Genomic DNA, 27,048 nt, shown 5'->3' on the forward strand with positions numbered 1-27,048 from the left:
ACCTTAATTTCGTATATCAATATTTATCCTATTCACATTATTCAAGTTTCAGCCAAAATGGCTAAGTCTGGTCTATTCTAATGGCTTTACAAGGTATTGTATTCATAGGCATGGTCTTGTATTAGAATATAATTTACTTAGAATATAATTTTACCCTCAACACTAATGAATTCAAATACTTTGTATTTCAGTACAATGTGTTCCTTTCTTTATTTCCTTTTGTAATCGAATACTTAACCCTTGGTTAAATCTTTCTTTCTTTATGTATTCGAATGGGTTATTTAGAATACAATTTGTATTCGAAACATAAGGGATTCGAAGGACATGTAAACACACCAACATACCCTTTACTCGAATACATTGGGGTATTCGAGTCTGTATATATGTATTCGATTGTATGTGTGTATTCGAATGTATATGTATTCGGATGTAACCATTGTACGCGAGTCCTTATATTGTATTTGAACCCCTATAATGTATTCGAGTCAGGTTGTATTCGATTGAGTATATGTATTCGAATAAGGTCATGTAATCGGGTCACACCATGTAATCGATTAAGTATAGTGTATGCGAGTTCCATAATGTATTCGAATGACACAATGTATGTGAGTTCCATAATGTATTCAAATGACACCATGTATGCGAGTTTGTCATTGTATGCGAGTTTAATTAAAGTATTCGAATGAGTCCATTGTAATCGAGTCCTTCAATGTATTCGAATATGTGATTGTATTAGAACCACGTATTGTATGCGGATATAAGCATGTATTCGAATATATATGAATTGTGATTGAATGACCTGTATTGTATGCGAATGGGCTGTAACAGATTGGTCCTTTAGGGACGTTTTTCACGACTTAACCAACCTATTATGGTCATATATCATCCCATAAATGTTCCCTAACCGTGTTCGGCTAAGACTTAACCCGGTTATCTATAAAGCTTGAACCTTTATGGGTTTAAAACCTTTAAAGGCTAGATCTAGGGTTTCTTTATGAGTCGTAAATATCCATGAGTTCGTTAAGTCCATTTTAAACATCAAGTTTGCTACTTTATGAATTATCTACACCCGATCTACTCTAGGATTAAATTTCATGGCAATCCGTTCATAAAAACACAACCTTTAACGATAAAGAACGCACCTTTACTTGTTTGTTAGGTCACGGCTAGTTCCAATATATAACTCTAACTCGTATCTTGCTTGAATAGCTATGATTCACCAAGATCTATGTTCGGTTTTGGTCTTGGATCCCCTAAATGACACCATGTATGCGAGTTTGTCATTGTATGCGAGTTTAATCAAAGTATTCGAATGAGTCCATTGTAATCGAGTCCTTCAATGTATTCGAATATGTGATTGTATTAGAACCACGTATTGTATGCGGATATAACTTCGCCTGTTCATAACTTCGCTTGTTCATAACTTCGCCTGTTCATAACTTCGCCTGGCTATAACTTCGCCAAGAAGTCAACTTCGCCTAAAGTCAACTTCGCCTGTTCATAACTTCGCCAGACCTTATATCTTCGCTGAAACCCTACGAACAGTGACGACAACTTCGCCTGATGAACAATAACTTCGCCTGCGGCGCTGTTCGGCCAGAAACGCACAGAAACGTGCCAGAAACACTAAAACGCAGATCTCGAACCATAGCATAAGAGCCTAAGGCTCTGATACCACTTGTAGGTCCACCCGGGGCGTCGCCGATCGATACGAGATCCGCACGAGGTCTAGGAGTGCGGAATCCTCCTAGACTCGTTTATTGGTGTAAAGATGAAGAACACAAACACGTACACAAACACAAGAACAAACACACAAACGGGATAAAACACATCTGCAGATCTTTATAATATAATAATCAAACACGTTACATACCGTAACATAAACATAAACACGTCCGACCCGAGGTGAGCTCTACCTCGGGTCATCCCTCACGACACTTCCTCTCTTTTACTCTCTATACAAATGAACTATAACACAATTACTCTTGTTTTCTGGATACAAAACCTAAACAAGACACACATATATATAGACAAAACATCTTCTCGGGCTTGGGCTTGGGCCAGTAGGCGAAGTTGTTCCTAACTTCGCCTATGGCGAAGTTGTGATAACTTCGCCTAAGGCAGAAGTTGTTACAACTTCGCCGTTGGCGAAGTTGTTCTAACTTCGCCTAAGGCGAAGTTGTGCTAACTTCGCCTGTGGCGTTCCGCTGGTCTAAATTGCATAGCGACGGTCACAAAATGCACCAACAACCGACAAACACACCCACAAAATACCTTGAACATACAATAACCAAAACTTACCCAACTATGACTCAAATCCTTCGACCCATGCTATGTCAATTCACCAAACCATATCGCCACACCGTTCACATCCAACCATAGAGTTTGATATCAAAATAGGAACCCAAACACTCCTTACTAAATACATGTATAAACCGAATCTAAACCCAAACTAGTCAAGGTCGACTTACCCAACCCATCAACTTACCCGAACTCAAATAACAAAGCATCATCCTAATAGCCCAACCACTACTCACACAAATCATCCAAGCTTAACTCACTCAAAAGACCTAAACTCAACAAACCCCATCGACTCCACTCAAGAAAACTCAACTATCCAAACGGACCTAAACACTCACACTTACCATAAAAATTTCCAAACCATTCACCATACGAAGCCTAAAACCCCTCCCTACACATGCAAGTTTCGTTTTTCCCCAAAAAATTATTTATTTATATATATACAATTAATGTGTTTATAACAATCTCATGTGTTCAAATAATCACTTTTAAATTATATAAAAATAATAATAATAAAAATGATAATAATGGTTTACGTGCCATGCTCGTATTTTATGAAGCATTTTTTTAAAATATATATACATAAATATGGTATTGTCATGACAACAAATTTTATAATGAGGATTTGTATTCAAAGGTTATTAAACGATTATATGTATGATTTCAAGATTTTAAATATTGTCACCTAAGGTGATAAATCTCATAAAGACTTCACAATCGATATTTTCGACGCATCATCTATCCCAACTTCAATGTTTCCGTTTCTCTTAACTTTTAAGTTACTTTAAAATTTTCACTAATTACATTAATCAAACTTGAAAGTTCCCATAAATTGCGTTATAAGAGATATTTTATATAATCTGCTGCTTTTACACTTAAAATAAATCAACTCCTAATGGTCTTATAATATTAACACTTTCCTCATATTTATAATAAATTAATAATTTTTCTCACAAAAAAATCATGTCTTTCAAACATTTTGTAAACCACACGATGAGACGAGTTATGTGGACCATCCGACGATCTAAGTAATTATGGAGGCCTAAATAATTACCAAAGTCCTCGCATGGAAATCATAATGCGTGCAATTGTGTGTCGTAATCTAAAATCGAAAGTAGTTGAGATAACGGTACAAATGCAGAGATGATAAGGACATGGTGGATACGCCGCTGGTACATCCTATATATAAGTGTCCTTATCAGATTTTCATTTGGAGCGCCGTTTTGACTATTCAAAGTTCCGTGTTATGATAAATTTTAAAAGTTCTATCCAAAATTCTCCTTTCCTCAAGATGTAATGGTTTTGTTATAGTATTATTTAATTTCGGGACGAAATTCCTTAAAGTATGGGAGACTGTAACAACTCGGGTTTTCGAACTATATTTTATATCCGTTACCCGACCCGCTTTTATATCCGTAAAATATCGCGTGTATCGAGTAAATTGATTTTATTATCTTATGGTTTAATTAATTATATAAAAATATAATTATAACTTTCATATTTTGGCAAAAACTACCCAAACTAAAACTTTTACCCAACTTTGTTTCCACCTTTCATCTCCAGGGACTAATGTGAAAATATATTATATTATTATTATAACGTATCAGATTCAAATAACCCATTTGTGACCCAAAACCAAACCCGTAACCCGTGTTTGACCCTAAACCCTAACCTGTTTCTTAACTTCCGCCATAATTCTCGCTTTATAGTTGGAATTGATTTGCTCCAATCGTGTATATGCTAAATTACACCAACGTTATAATTAAGGAAATTGATCAAAAATGATCTTTATTATGTCAATTTATAAACCGACTAAACCATTATAGTGAGATTAGATTTAGAGATGATGATAACTTAATTAACCTCATCCTCACCTTCCCCATGACATGGCGATCTAAACCCCCTTAATCAATTACATTTTTTAAGCCAGTGCATGCGCGTTCTGTTCCCGTTTCTGTCCGTCGGTTTTGGCTCGCTGTTCTTCATCAAATCAGAACCATTCGAGGTATTTAAATTATGTAGCATGATCGTTTTGATCAGTATAACGTTTACCCTAAGCTTAATTGAACCAAAACTTATCGGATTAACGGATTGTGACTCTAGGGTTTGTATTCAGTTTGGGGGCTTCTGGTCAATTATGAATATAACTAATCGTTTTCAGTTTACTCTCAATTGGCATGCTGGAGCAGTTGGTTTGGTTAATATGTTGTGATCCTGGTGGTCGCGGGTTCGAACCCGGCCACCCGGATTTTTAGGATTTTAATTTTTAGTTTTTGTTAATTGATATAGTTAATTTCTAATAAATGATAATTTAATAAGTAGATATAAATAATCATCTTACGAAAACCGACATTCATTAAGTTACATCTTTTGCCAAACTTTCGTTAAAAGCTTTTGTTACGTATATTTATATACACACGTATTTATATATATGTATATATATTTGTATTTATAAATATTATAAGTATATTTTAATAATAATGATTTCACAATAACAAATAATCCGTAGAGATCAATCGTTCAATCAATAACCACATGAATGACAATACTTAAGTCCAATCACATAGAAATCTTAATGCATTAAATCGTGTATATCTTTTATAACTAATTCATATTATTATTTAACTAGGAATACTTGTCGGTGTATCCATAATGATTTATCTTTCTCACATCATCACTTGTGTTTCGTTCATCCGATCAGGTGAGTAACACTCCCCTCTTTTTACTTGTTTTCCACATTTTGGGGACATATGTGTATTTACAGTATTTCGATATTATCTTGTATTCAAAACCGCAACTGTTTAATCCTTGCGTGTATATTAGTTTATGCTTAACTTGCTATTTGCTTACTTGTTTTATTTGAACCGCATTCAGAGAGGTCCAACATATTCTCAGTCTAGTATGATCATACGACCGTCGTAGTGGCCGGCGTCCGACGCATTGACAATTAGGGCTGTTCAAAAAGCTCATGGCTCGAAGCTCGTTCGAAAAAAGCTCGCTCGAAATTGACTCGATTGTAAACGAGCCGAGCTGAGCTCGACTCGATATCTAAACGAGCCGAGCCTGAGCTAGCCCCGACTCGACTCGAGCTCGCTCGATAGGCTCGAATTATTTATTTTGATTTATTATATACTAGGTTACTAACCCGTGTAGTACACGGGTGGAAAATAGGAAATTCGTCACGTAAAGAAATGTAAGGCCCCGTTACCGGTTGCCCTACTTTAGTGTTGGATTTACTCATAAACGCAGTTCATAATATCAGAGTTAATAAAAACATTCGCGGAATATTAAAACATTCAAACCATTATATTGCATAACCATCCTTTCATGTCTTAATGGGCATTCAAATTATTTAAACATAAAGCATAGTCTTTTAAAACATCATAACATAACACTTCATTGAGATGCCAGTGTCTTCAAATCCATGCTATGTGCTTCCCCTCAAGCAAGTTGCCTCATTCTACTCACCTGCGTGCATACTAAAAGTCAGCTACGCTGAGTGAGTTCTAGTTAACCTGACGACATACAATACATTCACATACTAGTATGTGCACCCGGAGGTACATACCTTCATATCTTTTTACACACTTACTTACATACTGTAAGGCCCTGTTACCCGTAGCCCTACTTTCGTGTTGGATTTACTCATAAACGCAGTTCTAATATCAGAGTTAATTAAAACATTCGCGGAACATTAAAAACTTTCATAAAACATTTCGTAACAATTCCAAACTTGTCTTAAACAACAACTTGTCTTTCAAAAACAAAGTAATTAAAACATATCACGTCTTGAGCCTTCTGATTCCAGTCTCTTATTCAACGCCACGTGTCCCCTCAAGCGAGCTGCCTCATCCTACTCACCTGCGTGCATACTAAAAGTCAGCTACGCTGAGTGAGTTCTAGTTAATCATACACTATACAATACACACAAACTCATATTCTTTCAATCCTACTTTCATACTTTCATACTTTCTTACTTTCTTTTATACTAACTTGCTTTCATATCTTACGTTATAAAGAGCATTACGCCCTACATTCTTCGATTATTATTAGGGCTCGGTACCCTCCTTCCTCGAGTATTATTAGGGCTCGGTACCCTCCTTCCTCGAGTATTATTAGGGCTCGGTACCCTCCTTCCTCGAGTATTATTAGGGCTCGGTACCCTCTTTCCTCGAATATTAGTAGGGTTCGGTTCCCTAGTTCTCGAATATTAGTAGGGTTCAATTCCCTCTTCGTTACCATACAACCATACATCATACCTCGAGTATTATTAGGGCTCGGTACCCTTTTCGTAACCATACAACCATACAACCATCCTTTCCTTCTTTTATTAACTTTATCACGTTCATACACATAAGCATACATATCATACTTACCTTATATATAGCGTTACAACCTGACAGTACGTGCAATATCCGAAGATCGTTCACGTACCATCAAGCAATCATTCATACATTTCACATTATTCACATAAGGCATACACTTATCTCTTAGGATAAGCCTATTAACAAACATATTGAGTATGCACACAGCCCCGAAAACATAACACATAAATGGGGCTAGAAACTCACCTGGATCCTATTACGCTCTCCGTTAATCGTTATTCCCTTCTTGAGCTGTGCACGGCTAACTGTATAATATTTACATGTATCAATTAACTACTACTACTTAGTAGTATTTCAACCTTTATATAACCCACAACGAACGGGGTTCCGGGGGCAGCGCCCCTGGCAGCGGGGTCTAGGGGCGGCAGCCCCTAGCAGGGTCCAAGGGGCAGAGCCCCTGGCTGGGGTCGAGCTTAACAATAAGCGAACTTATCATTAAGAGAACTTAACAATAAGCGAACTTATCGTTAGCGAACTTAAGCATAGGCGAAGTTAGTGTTCGGCGAAGTTAACCCTAGGCGAACATATGCCAGGCGAAGTTGAGATTAGCGAACTTAGCCTTAGGCGAAGTTATCATGGGCGACCTTATCACCAGGCGAAGTTACAGTTTGGCGAACTTGGCCTTAGGCGAAGTTAACCTTGACACCGAATTATTGTGGCGAAATTGTCAGGGGCGAACTTGGCTGGCGAACTTGCTTGCAAGCTAACTTGCATGAAGGCGAAGTTGGCTTGCAGGTGAAGTTATTCAGCATTCGCCTCCGTTCAATCTTAATCATCAAAATCACCCTTATTTCATCGAGAATTTCTTGGATATTACGTTAACTAACTCCGCGATCATTCCCATGGCCTTGTTCGGGTAAAACTTAGCCCGGAAAGACATAAAGTTTGGACCTTTCGGCTTAAAACCTTTAATAACATAACTACGGTTTAGCTAGCCGTTTATGTTTACGGGTCCATTAGGTGGTTTTATCATCAAGTTTAGATCTTTACGTTTCACTCATACCCGATCCATTCTCGTTCTAATGTTTCAAGGCTAAACGTTTATAAAAACGTAAACTTTAAGATCAAAACATACCTTTTCGTGTTTGTTTGGCTTAGTCACGGACCATAGATCTTGTATTTATCTTGCGTATTGAAGGATCTATCAAGAATCTCGTTTACTTGGTCTTGGATCCCACTCTTGCTCTCGGCCGTATATAGGTGTAAGTGTATGTGTGTGTTTTGAGTGTGTAGAGATTAAGATGGAAATGAATGAGGGTTTAGGGTTTTAGGTTGGTTTAGGGGATATTTATATCCCTTAAAGCCCATGGACCTAAGGCCCATTCCCATTTAACCCACCTTAATTAATCTAAGTCCATGATCCGTTCTTTACTCGATATTAATTAATTAATAACGCAAAATCACTAAACGTAACTTTATTTATTTGACATTATAATATTTAGGATGTTACACATACGTACTTTCATTCTTTCTTTCGTACTTACTTACATACTTTTATTCATACATATACGTTTTAAAGAGCATTCCGCCCTATAACCTTCGCCGATATTATTAGGGTCGGTCCCCTACATTCGCCGATATTATTAGGGACGGTTCCCTACATTCGCCGATATTATTAGGGTCGGTTCCCTTCATTCGCCGATACTATTAGAGTCGGTTCCCTACATTCGTACTACTATAACATACCTGTCATTTACATACCTTCCTTGACAATATCTGCAATCTCCGAAGAGCGTTCACGTACCATCAACATTCCATACATACATTGTTCATACAACATTTATATATTCATACCTACATCATTCATACATCACACATATCAATCATACCTGTAACTACCACTTGACGGCACGTGCAATATCCGAAGATCGTTCACACACCGTCAAGCAGTCATCATACATAAATCATACAAGGCATACACTTATCACGTAAGGTAAGTGTATTAACAATCACATCGAGTATGCACACAGCCCCGAAAACATAACAAGGAAGTGGGGCTAGAAACTCACCTCAATGCGGTTGCGTTCACCGCAGCCCCTAGCGGGGTCCAAGGGGCAGAGCCCCTGCCTGGGGTTAAGCTGCCTTAACACATTTTCCATTAGGATTTTGAATCATTAAATAATTTGCTACTTAAAGTCCAAGGGCTTCTTTGTAGTTAAATCATTCTTAGAATAAGTCCAGGGACTGTTATTGTCATTCCGTTAAACTTCTAATTTGTTACATTTCTCTTAACAAACTGGTCATAGTAACGAACTGGACCCTCTAACGAATCAGTCCATAAAGCGAACCAGTCCATAAAGCGAACCAGTCCAAGTAGCGAACTGGACCTTCTAATTCGTTATCTCTGTTAACGAATGACTATAACGAATCAAGGGTAATTCGTTATCTTAATCCCTTAACGAATTGGATACGAACTACAGCTAGTTCGTTAATCTTTCCTTAGCGAATCAGCTGGTGAATTACCTCTAATTCGCTAGTTATTCCTTAGCGAACTAGGGTTAGGTCAGAACATTCTATGACATTCATACCTCGTATTAACTTTTCCGGCGCCACCGCCAGAAAACCGTGGATTCGCCGGAAAAACGAGTTCTAACTCGTTTTTCACCGTTTTTCGTCCCGTTCGATCCAGATCTAAGCTAGGGTGACCCCTAAGCTCATCATAGGTTCGGTTTATACCCGATTCCACCCGGATCTCGTGACTTAAACGGTTTAACGGTGTCGGCTCGTCGTTTCGTGACCATAACTAACGGATTTAAGCTCATACCACAAAATACTATCATACCTTGGGTCGGGATTGGTTTCCTTGGTGATTTCGGCTAGAGAGAGAGAGAGATTAAGTGTGTGTTTTGGGAGGTGTACGGAATGTGTGAAATGAATTATTAATGGGCATTTATGACTTATATACTTATGGATCATAGGCTTAAGCCCATGGTCCTTTCCTCTTTCTTTCATAGCCCAACTCCATAACCCATATCCATTTAACCCAACACTAGCCTGACTCAATATAACTTGTATTTTCATTTATTAACCAAAACTATAAAACGGGATGTTACAAGAAATTTGATTATATATTTGAATGTTATATTATTCATCTAATAAACACAAATAATTTTAACCAAAAATATCGCCCGTTCTTGAAAGTAAGTTCATTGAACTTGTCTAAAATCGAAGGGTACACAAAGTCTATTAAATCATTTACTGGATATAATGAATTGTTAATTAGAAGATCATCGGGAATTTGTACATTCATTTGTCGTCATTTGAACCCCCATCCCCAACATTCCATTCACCTATATCCAATAATTAATTCGCAAATTATTTTATCTCTTCAACATGTAAGGATTGGCATCCAACTATGAGCCTCGTGTTTTTTTATAGTTTAAGTACCTTTCACTTTGACAAGATGTAGGAAGAACTTATTGAAGTGTAATTTAAAATAAACACGAACAAAAGTCTATGCAATCTAACTATATGATTTAATAAAGTATCATAAATTTAATATTTACAACTCCGTAAATACTTCTTTTTATACAAGGTTTATACTTTAATTTGTAGCATTTCGTTGTTGTCAAAGATTAGTATAAAAAGGAACAAATTGGTTTTTTTAATAGCTAATAACTAAACATTTAGAAACATCAATTGGCTTATATGACTTGTTTAACGATTCATAGAGCCATAACTTGTATACACTCTAATATTGACTTGAACTTGTTATGACTTCAACTAAAGATGCTAATAACCCATCTGGTATTATAGTATTTTCCATAATACCTTACCGGAAAACCGTAATAGTTCAACATCTCCATTGATTTTTTTATTTTGATATGAAACCTAAAGAGATTATAAGAAAATTATAAAATTATTAAAATCAATACAAACAAAAAGGGAAAAGAAAAAGAATTGTTAATGAAATAATGAATAATATGAGAATCGACTATTAGAGTATCAAATTAAACCTTACCGGAAAATAATTAATCTTCCTTATCGGAATTGGCAATGATGGAGATAGTAATCCGAAACAGAGAGAGATTATAATGGTTTGGGTTTTCAACCTTAATATTTATATAATGTAAATGAGATGATTTAATATGTTTTTGAATTCTAATAATAATTAGAATAATTAATATCATAATTACATTAATAGGTTAATTATGGATTGTTTGACCAGACTGTAAAAATATTTAAGTTATTGTAAATTTAAAATTGGATATCTTTTTAGTAATAATGAATTTTTAATCATGGTACATTTAGAATTTATGGAATTTTTGACCAGTTAAATTTAAAAGTTTAAAATTTAAAAACTGAAAATCCTTATAAAAATAATAAGTTTCAAACGTAGTAATGTTACACATTATGAAATGTTTGACCATTGATTTACAAAATTTACCTTTGAGTTACAATTTAAAGTTTTAAAGTTTATAAAATTATTAAAATGACATAAAACTTTGAGGACTATGGTTATAAAATGGTGACACAAAATAAATATAACTAAATGTAATTATGATAAACACACACACACACACACACACACACACACACACACACACACATATATATATATATATATATATATATATATATATATATATACTTTTGAATGATAAAAATAGCACTAATGAATACAATAGAAAAAAAATTGTTATGTTTCAAAATCGAATTGTCATAGAAAATAGCACTAAGGAAGACAATACAAACTTTATTTCAATATACATCGTTGGATAAATTAACCTTACAATATTCCAAGGCATGTCAAAATGCATTTAGAGTTAGATTTAGATTTAGTGATGATATAAATCATTAAATTCATAACAATAGGTAAGGAAAATTTAACATCACAAAGCATACTTGTATACATTTAAAGGCCAAAGTTTGATTGTTTTGGTTAATGTTGACGAAATTTGAATATCTTTTATGGATTTTTTTGACCAGACTGTAAAAATATTTAAGTTATTGTAAATTTTAAAATTTAAAATTGGATATATTTTTAGTAATAATGAATTTTTAATCATGGTACATTTAGACATTATGGAATGTTTGACAAGTTAAATTTAAAAGTTTAAAATTTAAAACTGAAAATCCTTTTAAAAATAATAAGTTTCAATCGTAGTAATGCTACACATTATGAAATGTTTGACAATTGATTTACAAAATTTACCTTTGAGTACACTTTAAAGTTTTAAAGTTTATAAAATTATTAAAATAGCATAAAACTTTGAGGACTATGGTTATAAAATAGTGACACAAAATAAACATAACTAAATGTAATTATGATTAAACACACACACACACACACACACACACATATATACATATGTACATACTTTTAAATTGCGTTGACATTGGTAAATTAATTGGACTTTGACCAACAACAATATAAGATTGATTATCTTACTATAGATAACTTAATGTCTTACATATAGAATAATCAACTAAATTTCATTTTCGGATTATATAATAATCAATTAAATTACATAAATTATGAAAAATAAATAAATATATGAATACTAACAGAAATATACATTAATATTAAACAAAAATAAAAAGGCATCTTATCAAACAATCCTCAATCCATGAAATTAATTAGCTATATCAAGTTGGGGACAATAACCTGAAATGATAAAATTAAATATTAATATCACATAATTAATAAATTACAAATTATGGAAGATTTGAATCATGTGAAAAAATTAAAATTGATGTTAGAATTTACAACCGGAAAATTTGAATCGCGTTACCGAAAAAACGAAATAGTGAAGATCTCCATTGAATCTTCGATTTTGATGTATAACCTAAAGAGATTATAAGAAAAAAAAATCATATAATTATTAATATAAATACAAACAAAAACATAAAACAAAAATAATTATAATTGATATAAAACATCATGCTTGGGAAGGCAAGACTTCCGTACATAAGCTTGAATTCTATTACCCTGAAACATTAATATTAACATTAGTAAAAAATTGTATGAATGATATATAAAAATTAATGAATGTGTAAGAATACTATTTCGTCTTGCACAATCATTTCGATCGACCAATCCTCCCCGGGCTTTGAATTGTCCTTCGGACGCCAAAGTTTTAAAATACGCACCTTCAGGATACACTCATTGTTAAGAACATCCAATTGGTTCAACATGGTGATGTTTGTTGGCTCCATTTTCCTAGTGGTAAAAATATAAACAAAAAATTAATGTATTAAAAATAGTAGTTTTAAGCCAAATACTAAATAACAAAATGGATGATATAACACAAGAAAAAATAGAAACCTTAGAAATAAAGACAATCATTTTTGCTAAGATGGTGGGATAGTGTAAGAATTATGGTGTGAAAGTAAAGTATTTATACGGATTGAATTTTGGGAGAATGAAATATATAAGGAATGTATATATGGATTTAATTTAAAACAAAAAATTAGGGAATTTCAATAAACTTAAAGTATGGACGAAAATTAGGAAATGAGGAATAATTGATTTTCCAAAAATTTGAATTACGTAAATGTAATGTGATCAAATTAAATTATAATATTATACATAAAAATGAATTAAATTAATATCTTTAAATCTAGATTATATTTAATCATAAGGAATGTAACTTATTAATGTAGAAATATAATTTAGTAATTTATGTATTTACATTAATATAGTAAATCATCAATTATATTACCGTATATCTAAATATCTAATGCATAAAAATACCGTATATATAATATATAAAATTATAATAAATTAGGATATATTTAAATACTAAATCATATGATTGAAATTTACTAAAATGCAATGTTACAAAATTAGATTAATATAAATGTAATATCATTTAATCTAAATGTTGACTATATTTAAACATCAATTATAACACCATATATTATGTAATGTAATTCATATAAGGTGTGAAATAAAAGTTACTAATTTAGTTTTTATTTATTAACATTAACAGAATTTGAATACAATTGAACACTAATTATCAAATCCAATATAATCAATTAGAATATTAAAAAATCACCAATTATTTAAATCAGTCAATAGGTCAACATTTGTATTTATAGTAATTCTTAAGGATGGTTAATCAAATATTTAATCAATTGAGACGAATTATGGGAGACTGAATTATAGAAGGAAGGTATACAGGTAATTAATTAGAAACAAAAATTTAGGAAATTTCAAAAATTTTCAAAAAACTTATAGTAAGAACGAATAGAAGGGAAATCGTAATTAATGGATTTTCAAATTTTGAAAATACTAAAATGCAATGTTACAAAATTAGATTAGTATAACTGTAATATTATTTAATCTAAATGTTGACTATATTTAAACATCAATTATAACACCATATATTATGTAATGTAATTCATATAAGGTATGAAAATAAAAGTTACTAATTTTGTTTTTATTTATTAAAATTAACAGAATTTGAATACAATTGAACACTAATTATCAAATCCAATATACAATCAATTAGAATATTTAAAATCACCAATTATTTAAATCAGTCAATAGGTAAAATCACCGATCTCTATATTATTTGATTTGATTATTTGTTACGTATATTTGTTATTATTAACCATCATTAAGTTTTACTATATTTACTATAATCAATTATTGTATATTATTTGATTTAAATCCAATATAATCAATTAGAATATTTAAAATCACCAATCTCTATATTAAATCCGTAATCTCTTCTAATGATGAAATATCAAGTAATTATCTAAATTATATATTATATATTATCTATTATATGATGTGAAGAAAAAAAGGTTGTGAATGAAATCAACCAAAAATACGAAGTAATAAAACAAAATTAGTTATAAAACATAATTATAGTTAGAATTATTAAGTTCAAACATAATTATAAAATATTCAAAATTCAAAATTAAACATTAAATGAAAGATGAAAGAGAATACTTTAATAACATTGATGAATCTTATTTAAATATATTATTGATTTATTTTATTAAGATGAAAAATAGAGAAGTCATTGATATACATGGAAAGTATGATCACCAACCAATAGGAAGGGGGGAAATGGACTTAAAGCCTATTACTTTAATAGTATAGTTAGATTTTTATATGTATACATAGAATTATCTAGTCCAAACTCCAAATATCCATTATTTAACATATAGGCTTCATTTAAAGAATCCAGCCCAACATAAACCCACTTGTAAACCTAATTGCAAAACATTAACATAACATATTAACATCTCTATTCTATTCTCACATATTTTAGCATACAATGCATATTGGTAAATTAAAGCCATGTAAAGGAAATATTTTAAAATCAAATAATTATTTTTGTTGGTAATGGCTGAATATGCACACTTGTTGACCACTTTAGCAAGTCAACAATGTTCTTTATAACATGTGAGATATTGTTTTTTCCACTTTTAAGTTTTAACAGTTATACCACTCCAGCCTCAATTTAAGCATTTTTTCTACCTATGGTTGCTCTGTAAATAATACATTTTCAGGCATATATGATCATATGCCATCATACTCTTTTGTTTGCTAGTATGTATTATGATCTTTTTCAAGCATTGCTTTTAATTTGCAAGATTTCTTCATTATATCATTTGTTAATCGGATGCCATCAATCATTGACAGCCACAATATGTGGATCATGTGAAGCCTCTTCCAAAGCCACTGCCTGCAGCCATCGTAGAACCAAGAAACGATAATGACATGGAAGTTGAGGAGGTTTGTACATATGTACACTTGTACCACATTCTTTGTATCCCTAACAAATGACCGTTTTACCCTTATTTGGTTTCAGAAAACCGAAGATGTCTAACACTTGTCTGCTAAGGAGTTACTGCAACAACATGTTAAGCATGCAAAAAAGGTTCGAGCAAGGTATAATATTCACATGTCTTGCAAGCATTGTGAAGAAATGTATGTGCAAGCATTGTAAAAAGAGATACCTTTATATGGCTGGACGTCCTACGACATATCTTAAGCGACACATGGCCAGTTTTCAATTTATCTAATGAATGGTCTTATAACCATTTGACAAAAGGTATATCGTGATTATGTTATGTGAATTACTAATTTTATTTAGGTAGAAAAACATTAATGTTGGTTTTGAAGCATTGTTATTGTGAGACTATGAAAATTGACATTTATATTCAGTTTAGTTTTGAATACCTGCTGTAATTTCCATTTGCTATCAATTCTAAAAAATTTCTTTTCTTTTCTTGTTTTAACAGGAAACATATTGTTGAAAGTTGGTATTGTGGAAGTGTTAGTTGATGGCTTGATGCGGGCTTTGCCTTTGAGTTTATTTAGTTTTTGATTTGATTTTGAACATGTTGAACTTATTTTGTTTTAGATGGTGTTGTTTTGGACGTATTAAACTTATTATGTATTAGGTTGATGTTGATTTTAATGGATTGTTTGTTTAGTTTGACTTGAATGCTGCATATTTTTATTGTTACTTTTATTTAATTTCGAGCCAAATCGAGTCGAGCCGAGCTGGCTCTAGTTAAAATCGAGCCGAGCCTGAGCTCAAATTTCCAGCTCGATGTGGTTTTCGAGTTCGAGCCGAGCCAGCTCGATTGAACTTCGAGCTCGAGCTCGAGCTGGCCCTGGCTCGGGCTCAGCTCGGCTCGTGAACAGGCCTATTGACAATGGTTTCACCGACACCTCATTATTGGTAACCAATGCCCATTCGCATGGCAACGGTTTAGCCCTTTCTTTATGGTTGATTGTTTGTGTATGTGCTATGGTTTAACTGTTTATTCTCACGGGAATAGTTTGCATCTTTCTTTATATGATATATATATATATATATATATTATTACTGTTGTGTCTTAAATGGTGTTTTACTCACTCAACATGTGTTGTTGACAAAAATATATTTTATACGCATTTGCAGGTTATCAGCTTAGTTGTTTAGCAAGATGAAGATCGCGTAGAGATGCATTCTAGGATACAAACTTAATTAATCATTGTTGTAGTTTTCTTTATACTTGATGTACTTAATTGTAATTGTTTCATTTAAATAAATTAAATAGATATTGCCATTTATATAATTTTGCATGATAGTAACCTTTGAAAAGCTGTGAGCAATTAGTTCGCCCCGACATTTCCGCCGTAGGTTGGGGTGTGACAAAGAAGACCAGCGATGATGAAGATGACCATGGCTTCAATATTACAATGAAAGTGATTTTGATTAATGAAGAAGATAGGGAACGACGGCTGATGAAGAACGGAGACTGTAACTTTGATGTTAGGGTAAAGTGATTTTTAGATAGGGTAAATGTAATATCAAAAGGAAATTGACAAAAATAGCCCTCAATTTAACGTCTTGGCTAACGCCAGTTAGATGGAGGGACTCAACCGTTGAGTCTCAACGTGTTCAATTATTAAACGACAAGGATTCGAGGAGTTCATCTTTTTCAAGGATTCAACGTGACTCCACCCTAAAACCCTAGGGACTCAAAACGTAATTTTCTCTAATTTACAATATGATTATAATTAAGTTCACCATGGTTTGTGACATAATTAATTGCTAGTTTATGTGTAAAATACGCAACATTTTTATATCATTGTTGTCTAGTCTTTTAATTTTTGTATCATTGAGATTTAGTTTTTATAAAACTTTTAGAGTTTTTAGTTAATTGTTTATTTAGAAAAAGGTTTAAAGGACAAAGACTGACAATTTCATGGTACATGTATGATTTAGGGGTTGTCTGGTTCATTCAGATCTGAATAAGTCTCTGTCCCATTCAGCAACAACATGAGTCTGAATGATTCATACCCAATTTTAACTATTCAGATGTTTTTTAGTCCGGAACCAAACCGTCTGAAGTCTGAATGAATCAGATGTTTCCATCTGAATGGTTCTATTCAGATGTAAACAAACATCCCCTTAGATATACAATAGATAAAAGAGACAAAAAGTTACTTTGTATTGATGTGGTAAAGACATATGGTGAAAGATGAGAGGGAAAAGAGAAATGAGTCAAATGACACCATCTGACCATCACCAACCAATGCAAGATTAAAATTTTTGCATTTGTGTATCATCTAATAACACTCTATTCATTTCTCTCTTACTTCACAAAGGAATTTTTCTCTCTTTATCTTCTCTCACCTCCACATCATCTTCTTTTCTTATAAAACTCTCAGGCTACGTGTAGTGGAGGGGCTACAAAATGGGCGTTTTGCACCATGTGGCGCCCAGTCATCAAAGGGTGAGTTTTTGTTTTCGGGGTGTAATGATGTTGTAGCCCAATACACACACACAAACACACACACACACATTGTAAGGCCCCGTTACCGGTACCCTACATTGGATGTTGGATTTACTCATAAACACAATTCTAAATATCATAGTTAAATAAAATTTTCACGGAATATTAAAACTTTCATTAAACATTACATAACAATTCATAACTTGTCTTAAACAAACATTTTGTCTTTCAAATTAAACATCAATAACATAAAACATCTTAGGTCTTCAGATGCCAACCTCTTATTCACCTGCCACGTGCCTTGCTCAAGCCAGCTGCCTCATTCTACTCACATGCATGCATACTAAAAGTCTGCTATACTGGGTGTGTTCTAGTTAATCATTCAACATGCAATACATACACTTACCTTTATAAATGCATATGAAGATACACATTAAGTAATTTACTTATTACTTTCATTTAATACATTCATACATATATTCATATTTCATTACTTCTATGCTACATACTTATTGTTCCTTCTATCTTAGATATTCTTAGGGTCTGATCCCTTTTCCTTTTTTATCTCAGATATTATTAGGGCCTGATCTCTCTCATTTTCCATCTCAGATATTATTTGGGTTTGATCCCTCTTTCCTTGTCTATCTCAAATATTATTAGGGTATGATCCATTACTTCTCTATCTCAAATATTAATAGGGTCTGATCCCTTACTTCTCTATGTCAGATATTACTAGGGTCTGATCCCTTTCCTTCTTCCACACTCGTGCATACTTTTTTTACATACCCATATTGTACTATACCTTTATATATATATATATATATATATATATATATATATATACTTACCTTAACATTCATACATACTCACATGTCATACATATACCTTTCATACACATTCGTATTTCATATGCATACATTCCTTGTCAATACGTGCAATATCCGAAGATCGTTCACGTACCGACAAGCGTTCGTTCACATTCAAGATATATATTATTTATCACATAAATCATACATGGCATACACTTACCATTTAAGGTAAGTGTATTAACTATCACATCGAGTATGCACACATCATTGAAAACATAACAAGGAAGTGGGGCTAGAAACTCACCTGGATCCTGTTACATTCTCCGTTAATCGTTAGTCCTCTCCTTAACTGTGCTCGCTAACTGTACCTTAATTTCGTATATCAATATTTATCCTATTCACATTATTCAAGTTTCAGCCAAAATGGCTAAGTCTGGTCTATTCTAATGGCTTTACAAGGTATTGTATTCATAGGCATGGTCTTGTATTAGAATATAATTTACTTAGAATATAATTTTACCCTCAACACTAATGAATTCAAATACTTTGTATTTCAGTACAATGTGTTCCTTTCTTTATTTCCTTTTGTAATCGAATACTTAACCCTTGGTTAAATCTTTCTTTCTTTTTGTATTCGAATGGGTTATTTAGAATACAATTTGTATTCGAAACATAAGGGATTCGAAGGACATGTAAACACACCAACATACCCTTTACTCGAATACATTGGGGTATTCGAGTCTGTATATATGTATTCGATTGTATGTGTGTATTCGAATGTATATGTATTCGGATGTAGCCATTGTACGCGAGTCCTTATATTGTATTTGAACCCCTATAATGTATTCGAGTCAGGTTGTATTCGATTGAGTATATGTATTCGAATAAGGTCATGTAATCGGGTCACACCATGTAATCGATTAAGTATAGTGTATGCGAGTTCCATAATGTATTCGAATGACACAATGTATGTGAGTTCCATAATGTATTCAAATGACACCATGTATGCGAGTTTGTCATTGTATGCGAGTTTAATTAAAGTATTCGAATGAGTCCATTGTAATCGAGTCCTTCAATGTATTCGAATATGTGATTGTATTAGAACCACGTATTGTATGCGGATATAAGCATGTATTCGAATATATATGAATTGTGATTGAATGACCTGTATTGTATGCGAATGGGCTGTAACAGATTGGTCCTTTAGGGACGTTTTTCACGACTTAACCAACCTATTATGGTCATATATCATCCCATAAATGTTCCCTAACCGTGTTCGGCTAAGACTTAACCCGGTTATCTATAAAGCTTGAACCTTTATGGGTTTAAAACCTTTAAAGGCTAGATCTAGGGTTTCTTTATGAGTCGTAAATATCCATGAGTTCGTTAAGTCCATTTTAAACATCAAGTTTGCTACTTTATGAATTATCTACACCCGATCTACTCTAGGATTAAATTTCATGGCAATCCGTTCATAAAAACACAACCTTTAACGATAAAGAACGCACCTTTACTTGTTTGTTAGGTCACGGCTAGTTCCAATATATAACTCTAACTCGTATATTGCTTGAATAGCTATGATTCACCAAGATCTATGTTCGGTTTTGGTCTTGGATTCCCTAAATGACACCATGTATGCGAGTTTGTCATTGTATGCGAGTTTAATCAAAGTATTCGAATGAGTCCATTGTAATCGAGTCCTTCAATGTATTCGAATATGTGATTGTATTAGAACCACGTATTGTAAGCGGATATAAGCATGTATTCGAATATATATGAATTGTGATTGAATGACCTGTATTGTATGCGAATGGGCTGTAACAGTTTGGTCCTTTAGGGACGTTTTTCACGACTTAACCAACCTATTATGGTCATATATCATCCCATAAATGTTCCCCTAACCGTGTTCGGCTAAGACTTAACCCGGTTATCTATAAAGCTTGAACCTTTATGGGTTTAAAACATTTAAAGGCTAGCTCTAGGGTTTCTTTATGAGTCGTAAATATCCATGAGTTCGTTAAGTCCATTTTAAACATCAAGTTTGCTACTTTATGAATTATCTACACCCGATCTACTCTAGGATTAAATTTCATGGCAATCCGTTCATAAAAACACAACCTTTAACGATAAAGAACGCACCTTTACTTGTTTGTTAGGTCACGGCTAGTTCCAATATAGAACTCTAACTCGTATCTTGCTTGAATAGCTATGATTCACCAAGATCTATGTTCGGTTTTGGTCTTGGATCCCCTCTTCTACTTGCGGGCGTGAATGGGAGAGTTTGTGTGTGTGTTTTGAGTGTGTAGGGAATTATGAAGATAGAAATGAGGGTTTTAGGGTTTTAGAGAGGTTTAAGGGGGTATTTATACCCTCTCAAGCCCATGAACCTAAGGCTCATCCCATCCCTTATTCCATCTTCCCCACCCAAGTCCATACTCTTTATTATATTTAATCTTAATTAAATATGAACACACGTTTAACAAACATAAATTCCTTTTTATTTATTAATGTAAATTTTAGGATGTTACACACACACACACACACACATATATCACACACAATCCATTATAATAATAAAATCAAAAGGGAAGAACGGCGACAAATACCTTGCCCCACAATTCGCCGGGGGGGGGTGTGGTGTTCTCACCGGAAATCGCCCCTCGTCGCCCCAACCTCACGCCTACTATACACAGCCTCACAAACATTTGCCACATCACCCCATTGGAGATGGTCTAAAAAACTAAAAATGAATGTGTTAGACCGTAGAGTATTTGACATTAGTTGTTTCTTTTCTTGATAACACCAACATATTCTTAATGTTTTATTTATAAGTTATTTGGAATAAATGGCTTGCATGAACGATGTGCTACTAAAACGCATTAGATGAAGATGATCATAAGTGTTAGAAAGTAGGGTTGCTTAAATAGACTTGTTAAACTTGTTAGAAAGTTGATAAGTGGTTTTGCGGTCGAATAGATCAATAATGCCCTTGTCTAGATTACTTTAATCCCACAAGTTTTAAGTCATTACTTTAATTATGCCAGACCTTGGATGTTAGCAGGTTTTTAACACACTTAAAAATGAGAAAAAGGTCTTGAAATGTGTCATTTGGCCAAATCAATGTACTAGTCTCATCTGAAAATTTAATAGAAACTTTGCTTAATTAGCCAGTCTAATTTTTATCCGAAACAAAGTGATATTGTTTAAAAATAAGCCACTTTTACCCAAATTAGTTTTAACTCAAATCCCTGTTGACATGACACCGAATCTACCAAACTCATCCTGCTTGTTTTATAAAGATAATAATATTTGAAAATAAAAATGATGTGACCATATTAAAATTATTAAAAATAAAATTACAAATAAAAACATCTAATTTGCCATTTTGCTATCTAACCCGTCTTTTATTGGTTCCTTTGTTAAAAGTCAACATATTAAGTAAACTAAACATTAGGTGCCCAAATGCAGCTACTATCTCACTATCATATGTTTGGTGTCACTTAACCTCATCACCGATTCCATTTCCTTCTTTTCCCACTATTTATTTACACTTTTTCAATGATCAAATAAAAATAATTTTTAAACTACCTTTTAAACTAATTTAAACTATTCAATTTCCTTCTTAACCTTCTTTAAATTCACTCCAAAGTCCAAACCTTTCATTCACACACACATAATGAAGAACACCATTAATAATGGCAACACCAAACATATTCTTCTTCATCCCTTCGTTCAAAAACAAGGAAACCCGAACCGCCTTTGGCTCATCACCCTCGTGTCAATATTCGCCTTAGCCTCCCTTCTAACCCTTGTCTACACCCGTGAATCGTTTCAAACAACCACCACTACACGTATCACAGCCGCCACTAACCAACAACAACCGCTACCTAAATCAGTAGTCAAAGCACTTATTCACTATGCCGCGAACACCAACACCACCAACCACATGACACAAACCGATATAAAACAGATATCCGATATCTTAAAACAATGCACCGCCCCTTGTAACTTTCTTGTATTTGGGCTCACACAAGAAACCCTACTATGGACTGCTTTGAACCACCTTGGCCGCACGGTTTTCATAGATGAAAACCGCTACTATGCTGCCTATATGGAGGAAAAGCACCCAGAAATTGAGGTTTATGACGTCCAATACACCACCAAGATCAGTGAGCTCAATGAGCTCGTGACTTCTGTTAAAGAACACATGCATAACGAGTGTCGACCCGTGCAAAATCTCTTGTTCTCCGATTGCAAGATTGGGCTAAATGATCTTCCTAACCAATTATATGAATTGGACTGGGACGTGATTCTAGTGGACGGTCCACGCGGGTACTGGCCCGAAGGCCTGGGGAGTATCTCAGCAGTATTCACCGCCGCAGTTCTTGCCAGGAGCAAAAAGGGCGGGAATGATAAGACCCATGTGTTTGTGCATAATTGTAATAGGGAGGTTGAGAGGGTGTCTAGTGAAGAGTTTTTGTGTAAAGAGAATTTAATCAAGTCTTCTAATAAGGATTTGTTGGCTCAATTTGTGGTGGACAGAGTGGCCGCGGAGGGCGGCAGAAGCCAGTTCTGCCATAATCACCGGACAACGCCCTCATAAGCCACTAATCGCCACCACTTTGTATTTTTCAATATAACCATTTGAAATTGAAAGTAAAGTAAATGTCATGTAATGCAATTCAAGCATTTTATAATCTAAAATGTAGGCATATAGTGAATTGGTATTAAAACCCGCATGTTGCGACATGTAAAACCGTGAAAATTTTTAACGCCATTCACGTCAAAACAAAACACTTATAAAATAGGCACACAAAGGCAAACTCGGATTTTATGAAATATGATACTTTAAAAGTCGTAATTTGTAAGTGGAAAACAAAAAATCTATAAAAAAATAAAAATCCTATAATAAAAATAATAAAAAAACTTGAAACAACTTTAATCGCGTGTACATTCAACGACTTGTGTATTATAGCACGCAACTCCGTTTTAAATTAAAATTACACTAAAACAAAGATAAAAATAAGCATACCGTGATGGTATATTCAGAATCTTACAATTCATCAAATATGTCTCGTAATTACGGGGGTTCATCGGATCGATTATCGGTTATTCAGGCCGTTTCGATTGGTTGTTCAGATTTGAAATTTTTTTCCTGAATCCGAAAACCAAACCAATCCGATTTCAAAATTCGCTAACCGAACCGAATTCATCCAAATTTAATTCGGATCGGTTTCGGTTAAAATCCAAAATACCCAGATTCAACCAAAAAACACGAATCTATATAATATATCATGTGCATCAGCTGATTACCAAAACAATTATCAAACACAATGCAATATCATAAGTTTTAAACACAACAACAATCTTAAAACACAAAATTCAAAGTTCAAACAAGAACAAAACAATGAACTTCCAAATCTTTCACTTCACTCGATCGACGCACTCTCTACAAAACAAGAACAAATAAATAGAGGATTAGACTTGAACTAGTAAATATAAAATGTATAGAAATATATAAAAACAAAAAAACCACATTACCTATTGGTTTTATCGATTTATCCGAACAAACCGAATTCAAAATTTTCGAGATCCAAATAGCGAATTGGGAATTTGGATTCGGTTAGTATCCGATCCGAAAGCCAAATTCACAATTCGTATAGGTTTTTTTTAGTTATGGATACGGTTCAGTTTACAGTTTTTTTGAGTTTTCAGTTATTTTGAACACTCTTGCTCCTAATAAATCAAAATACATGTTCGAAATAAGAGGTTCTACATCATGCTTCAACAATCATACAATTCTACTGTTTAATAATGAGTAGATTCACAAACAAAAATTTCCTAATTGTTGTGTATGTATAACATGTATCAATAAAACTAAAAACAATTAATATCTGACCTGTAAACCATCGAGTCAGGTCAAGTATTCTTGACATAAAGAGGCCTTGATAGACCAAGCTCTCTAAGTCGATCGACCATACCGTAAAGAAACTCAAAACTGAGTATGTGTTGCGCATTAAAATCATCTCTAACATGTGGATGAACCCTAAACCATTCCCCTAACATCCTATCAACATGTTCCCGAATCATCCTCCATGGAACCGGATACTTTTCACAAAGCTTCAAATACTCAACAACCAAGTCAGCTTGATCCAGTTGAGCATCTTGAACACCCTCTTCACCATCTGTTACCCAATCCGCGGTCCTAAATCCACCAAACAAAGCCGGGTTTTCAAGCAGGGTGTCGGCTGAAAGCACCCCATCAACACCCGTCTCTTCTAAGCAACGTTTCACATCATCCATGTGACGTATGTTTCCGTTTGCCAGAACTGGTATTCGAAGAGCGTTTTTAACTGCGCGTATTGCTTCCCAGTTTGCCCTGATATTTTTAAAATCTATTCATCGCGTTTGCGCCCGTGTACTGCAACAAGTGAACATCCTGCATCTTCTAACATTTTTGCATAGTTTAATGTGTCTTGTAAATCTGGGAAGATTCGGATTTTGCAAGAGACGGGAACGCTTAGGTTTTGAGATAGTTTTTCAACCAATGACTTCACGAGAGGTAGGTTTTCCATTAAAAAAGCTCCATAGTATTCTTGTTTCGCAACACGCTGTGGGCACCTGTAAATGGAAGATAAATATACGACTAAATATATAAGTTATAGCCAGAGGTGATTAAATATACCTAGCTGCTCCAACATAGTTAAAACACAATAATTATAATGTGTCTGGTAAGTTAACATGCATCTTAATAGTAAACATGGTTGGAAACAAAACATGATTGAAACTAGTAACATCGATTTCGGTAACGCATAGTTCGACACAAGCAACTAACTTAACCGAAGATGCCTACTTTTTAATGCAAATTTCCTTTGTTTATACTATAAAAAATGTATGTGTGTGTGGTCCATCAAATCTGTACGCTAGGTGTCTACTGTGACAAACATGGTAGGCTACGTTGACACAAATGTATTAGCTTTTGTCATAGTCCTTATGTTAATGTAACCTCCTACCTATAATAATAATAATAATAACAATAATAAAATAATATATATATAAAATAAAAGAAATTTCGTTAATTAAGAGTGTGTTAATATTTAGTTAAAATTAAATAAAATATTATAGTGTGGGCTTGGACAATGAAATATGAAATAAGGGATGATGATAGGACTTAGGTCCATGGGCTTAAGCTGATACCCCTTAAACCTCCCTAAAACCCTAAAACCCTCATTCTTATCTTCTAGCCTTCATACACACTCAAAACACACACTCCAAATCTTCTAGAGATTTCGGACCATATCAAAGAAAGATAAAGTTTGTTTATTATCTACAATAACAAGAGATCATCAAAGCTTAACTCGGACAAACGTTAAGCCTAAAAATCGGTCCGTTTAAGGTACGTGTTATCCTAAAGATCGTTCATTTGATATTGGTTTTTATAAAAATTTGTGGAACCTTAGAGCGGGGTCTAAGGGTTAATAAAAATATAAACTTGACGTTAAAATATGAACATGGGTCGGATTCATTCAACTCATTAGTTAAGTTCGGCTCATTTAGTATTTTAGATCTAGCTTTAATCGGGTGTTTAATCAATCAAAAACGAGCTTAAGGGTCACCTTTGCTTGGATCTGGATCACCGGAAGCTACCTGGGTCATAAACAATCAAAATCCGGCCAACCGTGTGGTTAACGGCGGGCGACGGTTCCGGAATCACTGAAAAACCCGAAAAACATGTAAAGGAAAACCAAATCTGAACATATGTGTCATATATGTTATACGAGCGCATATGTATGGACGCATATGATGTTAGCGTATAAGTTTGTGTATCCGTATATGCATGTATGCACGTATATGTACCTGAACACATATGTATGTACGTATAAGGATGGAGGCGCATATGTATCGGGACACGTAAGTTAATGGGCGCATAAGTATAAGTTATGCAACGCATGACTTATACGGGACGTATAAGTTATACAACGTATAACTTATACTCAACGTATAAGTTATACGGTGTATAACTTATACGCGTATAACTTATACGGGTAGGGTGAGCTTGAAGGATAACTTATACGTGAATGACTTATACGCGAGTGACTTATACGCTGGAGGAGACTTAGACGCCTAAAAATGTATACGAGCCAAAGTGAATTTCCAAATAAAGGAAAGATGTATGACGAATAAGTATGTGTATGACTCATACGGTGTATAAGAAAAGAATAAATGATAAATTAATACAAAAAGATAATTTTTAAAAATGATAAAGACCTAAAAAGAAAGACCGAGGCTAGAATAGATACGTAAGAGCACGAGAGTAGTAATTAAACTTATGTGCCTTGTTACACAGTTAGCCGTGCTCA

At 33.7% G+C, this 27,048-nt stretch overlaps 2 pseudogenes; one reads left to right on the top strand and one right to left on the bottom strand.

Annotated features, from left to right (window-relative positions):
- Positions 1 to 22,282: 22,282 nt before the first annotated feature.
- LOC143585423 (protein IRREGULAR XYLEM 15 pseudogene) lies at positions 22,283 to 23,523 on the top strand (annotated as a pseudogene).
- A 1,035-nt stretch (positions 23,524 to 24,558) lies between these two features.
- Positions 24,559 to 25,334, bottom strand: LOC143585421 (uncharacterized; annotated as a pseudogene).
- Positions 25,335 to 27,048: the final 1,714 nt, after the last annotated feature.

This window comes from Bidens hawaiensis, unplaced genomic scaffold (genome assembly GCF_021521415.1).
Source record: "Bidens hawaiensis isolate Kalapana, Puna unplaced genomic scaffold, B.hawaiensis_p1.1 tig00033839_1, whole genome shotgun sequence".
Taxonomy (NCBI): domain Eukaryota; kingdom Viridiplantae; phylum Streptophyta; class Magnoliopsida; order Asterales; family Asteraceae; genus Bidens; species Bidens hawaiensis.